Raw genomic sequence first — 9,446 nt, 5'->3', positions numbered from 1 at the left:
CTCGCCTGCGACGGGAAGCGAATTGGACAGGAGACCGCCCTGCTCGAGGGACCGGACACCACCGAGACTTCGCCCGGAGGAGCCGGCCCGCCGGGGGCCCTTTCCGACGCGACCCGAAAAGCCTCATCGATCGGACGGGGACAGAAAGAAAAGCAGCCGCGGGGCAACGGGGAGCCCCCGCGGCCGCGGGTTCCTGGGACAACGGCAACGGAGCAGGGCTCCAACATGCGTGCGAGCGGGACACGTCCCCGAGAGGCCCTCCCTTGGCGCCGCCGAGCCTCCCCGACGCTCCCTAGGCCCCCGACGCCGGCGGGCCGCTTGCAACCTTCGGGATCGATCACGCAGCAGAGGAAGAGAGCGGGGGGTGCCGCCACCCGCCCGCGGGCCGCAAGACAACGGAAAACGGAGCAGCTGCCACCGACCACGCCGCGGGCCACCGGCTTTCGCCCGCCTCGCAGCGATCGGCTTCCCACCCGGAAAAAAAGCCGGGGGGAAGGGCAAGCCACCGCACCAAAAAAAAAACTAAAAAAAAAAGCACGCCATGCGTCGCACGACCCGTGCTAGCCACGGGGGTCACGAGCCAGGGGTGGGGGCGAGAACGCGCCTCTCAACTCCTCCCGTAAAACCCCTCCAACCACCGGACATACGGTCTCTTTTCTCACTCGCCAACACAGCCAGCCCTTCTCTCTCGCCTTTCGCTTTCGCTTCGGTGGCGGCCCGTGACCCTTCGTCAGCGCGCGCTTCTCGGTGCCGCGGCTTAGGGCCGCGAGAGAAAAAGAACGGAGGCCGGGCGGGCACCCCCACACTGCCCCGCACACCGGCACGCTTTAATAAAAAAGAACGGAGCCGCTCGCAAAACCCAGCCCCCGCCGGCAACGGCAACCACGGCAGCCGGGGCAGGCCAGACACCACGGGCCGCCCCGGCACGGTGCCTCGATCGCGCCCGGCCGATACCGAGAAAGGGCGAGGCGCCGCCGCCCCGCCCACGACACACTCTCGGGGGCTCACTCGCTCGCTCGCTCTCTGTTGGGTTGCGGGGTCCGTCCTGGGGGGGGGGACACGGCCGGCCACCGCGGCCGACCGCCGCCCCGGAAAAATTCTGCCCGCTACACGCGGGTCCCCGGCTTAGGGCCGAGGAAGGGGGACGACTTCAACAACACACGGCAGGGCCGGACACTCCCGTCACCGAGCCCCCCTTCGCAGGCAAGCAAGCGAAGCCGAGAGGCGAGGCCACACGCCCCACTGCATGTCCCCCGCTGCCCTTTCGATACGGACACAACTCTGGCAACACAGGTCGGGAGCGGGAAACGAGGCGCAGCCAACCTCGGCCAAGCGAGCCACGCCCGGGGGGCTCTCGGGGAGGGGGGCCAGGGAAAGCCCGGGCAGGCTCAACACAACCCCGGGCCGGCCCCACAGAAATCCAGCCCCGGCTGCCGGCCACCAGCGTGCACCGGGACCGACAGCCGAAGAAATGCCGCACCCGGCGAGCGGGCGGGGCCCCGGCTTAAGGCCGGGCAGAAAAGGGGCGAGGCGCCGCCGCCTCGCCCGCCACCATCCCCGGGGGAGCGAGCGGGCGCCCGGCTCCCCGTTGTCACGAAACCGGCAGCAGCCGGGCCGGAGCGGGACACACTCGCGGCTTTCTCGCCCTCTCTCTGGGCCTTTTTCTCGCTTCTCCCCCGCCTGGAACAACGCAGCCTCGCCTGGGCCGGGGGAGCGCGGTGGCTCTCGGATCGCATCGCTCTCTCTGGGGGCTTTCTCGCTTCTCCCCCGGACTGAACACGCAGCCTCGGCCTGGGCCGGGGAGCGGCTCTCGGATCGCATCGGTCTCTCTGGGGGCTTTCTCGCTTCTCCCCCGACTGAGCACGCAGCCTCGCCTGGGCCGGGGAGCGGCTCTCGGATCGCATCGGTCTCTCTCTCTGGGCTAACCTGTCCCAGTCGAACTGGGTAAGACGGGAAGCCGGACGAAGCCACGCGACTCGCCCCGACATCGGCGGTGTTCTTCTGGCCCTGGCGACCGCACGCGCGTCCGCCCTTCTCCGCCACGGACACAGGCACGGCAACAGCCTGTGGGGATACGGCCCGTCACCTCGTTCCCATAATACGGACAGATGGGCCCGAAGCGGCGGAGGCCGGAAAGAGAACCGATGTACGTGACCGAGGGGGCGCAGTGGCGCACGCCGCCTTCTACGATGACATAGCCGGAGGCAGCGAGAAACAGCGACCCCTTGGAGTACTTCCAGGCCGGCAGCGGACAACAGGTCTACCAGCCATGAAACGGGCAACAGGTCTACCGACGGCTTGCTGCGGACAACAGGTCTACCCAGCCATGAAACGGGCAACAGGTCTACCAAGCTGCGGACACCAGGTCTACCCAGGGCATGCTGCGGACACCAGGTCTACCCACGGCTTGCTGCGGACAACAGGTCTACCCAGCTGCGGACACCAGGTCTACCCAGGGCATGAAAAGGGCAACAGGTCTACCAAGCTGCGGACACCAGGTCTACCCAGGGCATGCTGCGGACACCAGGTCTACCCACGGCTTGCTGCGGACAACAGGTCTACCCAGCCATGAAACGGGCAACAGGTCTACCAAGCTGCGGACACCAGGTCTACCCAGGGCATGCTGCGGACACCAGGTCTACCCACGGCTTGCTGCGGACACCAGGTCTACCCACGGCTTGCTGCGGACACCAGGTCTACCCAGCCATGAAACGGGCAACAGGTCTACCAAGCTGCGGACACCAGGTCTACCCAGGGCATGCTGCGGACACCAGGTCTACCCACGGCTTGCTGCGGACACCAGGTCTACCCAGCCATGAAACGGGCAACAGGTCTACCAAGCTGCGGACACCAGGTCTACCCAGGGCATGCTGCGGACAACAGGTCTACCCAGCCATGAAACGGGCAACAGGTCTACTCACGGCTTGCTGCGGACACCAGGTCTACCCAGCCATGAAACGGGCAACAGGTCTACCAAGCTGCGGACACCAGGTCTACCCAGGGCATGCTGCGGACACCAGGTCTACCCACTCAATGCTGCGGACAACAGGTCTACCCAGGCATGAATCGGGCAACAGGTCTACCAAGCTCCGGACACCAGGTCTACCCACGGCTTGCTGCGGACACCAGGTCTACCCAGCCATGAAACGGGCAACAGGTCTACCAAGCTGCGGACACCAGGTCTACCCAGGGCATGCTGCGGACACCAGGTCTACCCAGCCATGAAACGGGCAACAGGTCTACTCACGGCTTGCTGCGGACACCAGGTCTACCCAGCCATGAAACGGGCAACAGGTCTACCAAGCTGCGGACACCAGGTCTACCCAGGGCATGCTGCGGACACCAGGTCTACCCAGCCATGAAACGGGCAACAGGTCTACTCACGGCTTGCTGCGGACACCAGGTCTACCCAGCCATGAAACGGGCAACAGGTCTACCAAGCTGCGGACACCAGGTCTACCCAGGGCATGCTGCGGACACCAGGTCTACCCAGGGCATGCTGCGGACAACAGGTCTACCCAGGCATGAATCGGGCAACAGGTCTACCAAGCTCCGGACACCAGGTCTACCCACGGCTTGCTGCGGACACCAGGTCTACCCAGCCATGAAACGGGCAACAGGTCTACCAAGCTGCGGACACCAGGTCTACCCAGGGCATGCTGCGGACACCAGGTCTACCCAGCCATGAAACGGGCAACAGGTCTACTCACGGCTTGCTGCGGACACCAGGTCTACCCAGCCATGAAACGGGCAACAGGTCTACCAAGCTGCGGACACCAGGTCTACCCAGGGCATGCTGCGGACACCAGGTCTACCCACGGCTTGCTGCGGACACCAGGTCTACCCAGCCATGAAACGGGCAACAGGTCTACCCAGCTGCGGACACCAGGTCTACCCAGGGCATGCTGCGGACACCAGGTCTACCCAGCCATGAAACGGGCAACAGGTCTACTCACGGCTTGCAGCGGACAACAGGTCTACCCAGCCATGAAACGGGCAACAGGTCTACCAAGCTGCGGACACCAGGTCTACCCAGGGCATGCTGCGGACACCAGGTCTACCCACGGCTTGCTGCGGACAACAGGTCTACCCAGGCATGAAACGGGCAACAGGTCTACCAAGCTGCGGACACCAGGTCTACCCAGGGCATGCTGCGGACACCAGGTCTACCCACGGCTTGCTGCGGACACCAGGTCTACCAACTCAATGCTGCGGACAACAGGTCTACCCAGCCATGAAACGGGCAACAGGTCTACCAAGCTGCGGACACCAGGTCTACCCACGGCTTGCTGCGGACACCAGGTCTACCCAGCCATGAAACGGGCAACAGGTCTACCAAGCTGCGGACACCAGGTCTACCCAGGGCATGCTGCGGACACCAGGTCTACCCACGGCTTGCTGCGGACAACAGGTCTACCCAGCCATGAATCGGGCAACAGGTCTACCAAGCTGCGGACACCAGGTCTACCCAGGGCTTGCTGCGGACACCAGGTCTACCCAGCCATGAAACGGGCACCAGGTCTACTCACGGCTTGCTGCGGACACCAGGTCTACCCAGCCATGAAACGGGCAACAGGTCTACCAAGCTGCGGACACCAGGTCTACCCAGCCATGAAACGGGCAACAGGTCTACCAACTCAATGCTGCGGACAACAGGTCTACCCAGCCATGAAACGGGCAACAGGTCTACCAAGCTGCGGACACCAGGTCTACCCACGGCTTGCTGCGGACACCAGGTCTACCAACTCAATGCTGCGGACACCAGGTCTACCCAGCCATGAAACGGGCAACAGGTCTACCAAGCTGCGGACACCAGGTCTACCCACGGCTTGCTGCGGACAACAGGTCTACCCAGGCATGAATCGGGCAACAGGTCTACCAAGCTGCGGACACCAGGTCTACCCACGGCTTGCTGCGGACAACAGGTCTACCCAGCCATGAAACGGGCAACAGGTCTACCAAGCTGCGGACACCAGGTCTACCCAGGGCATGCTGCGGACACCAGGTCTACCCAGCCATGAAACGGGCAACAGGTCTACTCACGGCTTGCTGCGGACACCAGGTCTACCCAGCCATGAAACGGGCAACAGGTCTACCAAGCTGCGGACACCAGGTCTACCCAGGGCATGCTGCGGACACCAGGTCTACCCAGTCATGAAACGGGCAACAGGTCTACTCACGGCTTGCTGCGGACAACAGGTCTACCCAGCCATGAAACGGGCAACAGGTCTACCAAGCTGCGGACAACAGGTCTACCCAGGGCATGCTGCGGACACCAGGTCTACCCACTCAATGCTGCGGACAACAGGTCTACCCAGGCATGAATCGGGCAACAGGTCTACCAAGCTCCGGACACCAGGTCTACCCACGGCTTGCTGCGGACAACAGGTCTACCCAGCCATGAAACGGGCAACAGGTCTACCAAGCTGCGGACACCAGGTCTACCCAGGGCATGCTGCGGACACCAGGTCTACCCAGCCATGAAACGGGCAACAGGTCTACTCACGGCTTGCTGCGGACACCAGGTCTACCCAGCCATGAAACGGGCAACAGGTCTACCAAGCTGCGGACACCAGGTCTACCCAGGGCATGCTGCGGACACCAGGTCTACCCACTCAATGCTGCGGACAACAGGTCTACCCAGGCATGAATCGGGCAACAGGTCTACCAAGCTCCGGACACCAGGTCTACCCACGGCTTGCTGCGGACACCAGGTCTACCCAGCCATGAAACGGGCAACAGGTCTACCAAGCTGCGGACACCAGGTCTACCCAGGGCATGCTGCGGACACCAGGTCTACCCAGCCATGAAACGGGCAACAGGTCTACTCACGGCTTGCTGCGGACACCAGGTCTACCCAGCCATGAAACGGGCAACAGGTCTACCAAGCTGCGGACACCAGGTCTACCCAGGGCATGCTGCGGACACCAGGTCTACCCACTCAATGCTGCGGACAACAGGTCTACCCAGGCATGAATCGGGCAACAGGTCTACCAAGCTCCGGACACCAGGTCTACCCACGGCTTGCTGCGGACACCAGGTCTACCCAGCCATGAAACGGGCAACAGGTCTACCAAGCTGCGGACACCAGGTCTACCCAGGGCATGCTGCGGACACCAGGTCTACCCAGCCATGAAACGGGCAACAGGTCTACTCACGGCTTGCTGCGGACACCAGGTCTACCCAGCCATGAAACGGGCAACAGGTCTACCAAGCTGCGGACACCAGGTCTACCCAGGGCATGCTGCGGACACCAGGTCTACCCAGCCATGAAACGGGCAACAGGTCTACTCACGGCTTGCTGCGGACACCAGGTCTACCCAGCCATGAAACGGGCAACAGGTCTACCAAGCTGCGGACACCAGGTCTACCCAGGGCATGCTGCGGACACCAGGTCTACCCAGGGCATGCTGCGGACAACAGGTCTACCCAGGCATGAATCGGGCAACAGGTCTACCAAGCTCCGGACACCAGGTCTACCCACGGCTTGCTGCGGACACCAGGTCTACCCAGCCATGAAACGGGCAACAGGTCTACCAAGCTGCGGACACCAGGTCTACCCAGGGCATGCTGCGGACACCAGGTCTACCCAGCCATGAAACGGGCAACAGGTCTACTCACGGCTTGCTGCGGACACCAGGTCTACCCAGCCATGAAACGGGCAACAGGTCTACCAAGCTGCGGACACCAGGTCTACCCAGGGCATGCTGCGGACACCAGGTCTACCCAGCCATGAAACGGGCAACAGGTCTACTCACGGCTTGCTGCGGACACCAGGTCTACCCAGCCATGAAACGGGCAACAGGTCTACCAAGCTGCGGACACCAGGTCTACCCAGGGCATGCTGCGGACACCAGGTCTACCCAGGGCATGCTGCGGACAACAGGTCTACCCAGGCATGAATCGGGCAACAGGTCTACCAAGCTGCGGACACCAGGTCTACCCAGGGCATGCTGCGGACACCAGGTCTACCCAGCCATGAAACGGGCAACAGGTCTACCAAGCTGCGGACAACAGGTCTACCCAGGGCATGCTGCGGACACCAGGTCTACCCAGCCATGAAACGGGCAACAGGTCTACTCACGGCTTGCTGCGGACACCAGGTCTACCCAGCCATGAAACGGGCAACAGGTCTACCAAGCTGCGGACACCAGGTCTACCCAGGGCATGCTGCGGACACCAGGTCTACCCAGCCATGAAACGGGCAACAGGTCTACTCACGTCTTGCTGCGGACACCAGGTCTACCCAGCCATGAAACGGGCAACAGGTCTACCAAGCTGCGGACACCAGGTCTACTCACGGCTTGCTGCGGACACCAGGTCTACCCAGCCATGAAACGGGCAACAGGTCTACTCACGGCTTGCTGCGGACACCAGGTCTACCCAGCCATGAAACGGGCAACAGGTCTACCAAGCTGCGGACAACAGGTCTACCCAGGGCATGCTGCGGACAACAGGTCTACCCAGCCATGAAACGGGCAACAGGTCTACTCACGGCTTGCTGCGGACACCAGGTCTACCCAGCCATGAAACGGGCAACAGGTCTACCAAGCTGCGGACACCAGGTCTACCCAGGGCATGCTGCGGACACCAGGTCTACCCACGGCTTGCTGCGGACACCAGGTCTACCCAGCCATGAAACGGGCAACAGGTCTACCAAGCTGCGGACACCAGGTCTACCCAGGGCATGCTGCGGACACCAGGTCTACCCACGGCTTGCTGCGGACAACAGGTCTACCCAGCCATGAAACGGGCAACAGGTCTACCAAGCTGCGGACACCAGGTCTACCCAGGGCATGCTGCGGACACCAGGTCTACCCAGCCATGAAACGGGCAACAGGTCTACCAAGCTGCGGACACCAGGTCTACCCAGGGCATGCTGCGGACACCAGGTCTACCCACTCAATGCTGCGGACAACAGGTCTACCCAGGCATGAATCGGGCAACAGGTCTACCAAGCTCCGGACACCAGGTCTACCCACGGCTTGCTGCGGACACCAGGTCTACCCAGCCATGAAACGGGCAACAGGTCTACCAAGCTGCGGACACCAGGTCTACCCAGGGCATGCTGCGGACACCAGGTCTACCCAGCCATGAAACGGGCAACAGGTCTACCAAGCTGCGGACACCAGGTCTACCCAGGGCATGCTGCGGACACCAGGTCTACCCAGGGCATGCTGCGGACAACAGGTCTACCCAGGCATGAATCGGGCAACAGGTCTACCAAGCTCCGGACACCAGGTCTACCCACGGCTTGCTGCGGACACCAGGTCTACCCAGCCATGAAACGGGCAACAGGTCTACCAAGCTGCGGACACCAGGTCTACCCAGGGCATGCTGCGGACAACAGGTCTACCCAGCCATGAAACGGGCAACAGGTCTACTCACGGCTTGCTGCGGACACCAGGTCTACCCAGCCATGAAACGGGCAACAGGTCTACCAAGCTGCGGACACCAGGTCTACCCAGGGCATGCTGCGGACACCAGGTCTACCCAGCCATGAAACGGGCAACAGGTCTACTCACGGCTTGCTGCGGACACCAGGTCTACCCAGCCATGAAACGGGCAACAGGTCTACCAAGCTGCGGACACCAGGTCTACCCAGGGCATGCTGCGGACACCAGGTCTACCCAGGGCATGCTGCGGACAACAGGTCTACCCAGGCATGAATCGGGCAACAGGTCTACCAAGCTGCGGACACCAGGTCTACCCAGGGCATGCTGCGGACACCAGGTCTACCCAGCCAAGCTCCGGACACCAGGTCTACCCACGGCTTGCTGCGGACACCAGGTCTACCCAGCCATGAAACGGGCAACAGGTCTACCAAGCTGCGGACACCAGGTCTACCCAGGGCATGCTGCGGACACCAGGTCTACCCAGCCATGAAACGGGCAACAGGTCTACTCACGGCTTGCTGCGGACACCAGGTCTACCCAGCCATGAAACGGGCAACAGGTCTACCAAGCTGCGGACACCAGGTCTACCCAGGGCATGCTGCGGACACCAGGTCTACCCAGCCATGAAACGGGCAACAGGTCTACTCACGGCTTGCTGCGGACACCAGGTCTACCCAGCCATGAAACGGGCAACAGGTCTACCAAGCTGCGGACACCAGGTCTACCCAGGGCATGCTGCGGACACCAGGTCTACCCAGGGCATGCTGCGGACAACAGGTCTACCCAGGCATGAATCGGGCAACAGGTCTACCAAGCTGCGGACACCAGGTCTACCCAGGGCATGCTGCGGACACCAGGTCTACCCAGCCATGAAACGGGCAACAGGTCTACCAAGCTGCGGACAACAGGTCTACCCAGGGCATGCTGCGGACACCAGGTCTACCCAGCCATGAAACGGGCAACAGGTCTACTCACGGCTTGCTGCGGACACCAGGTCTACCCAGCCATGAAACGGGCAACAGGTCTACCAAGCTGCGGACACCAGGTCTA

Source organism: Sturnus vulgaris, unplaced genomic scaffold (genome assembly GCF_052056855.1).
Source record: "Sturnus vulgaris isolate bStuVul1 unplaced genomic scaffold, bStuVul1.hap1 Scaffold_156, whole genome shotgun sequence".
NCBI lineage: Eukaryota > Metazoa > Chordata > Aves > Passeriformes > Sturnidae > Sturnus > Sturnus vulgaris.
Note: the sequence above shows the minus strand (reverse complement) of the source record.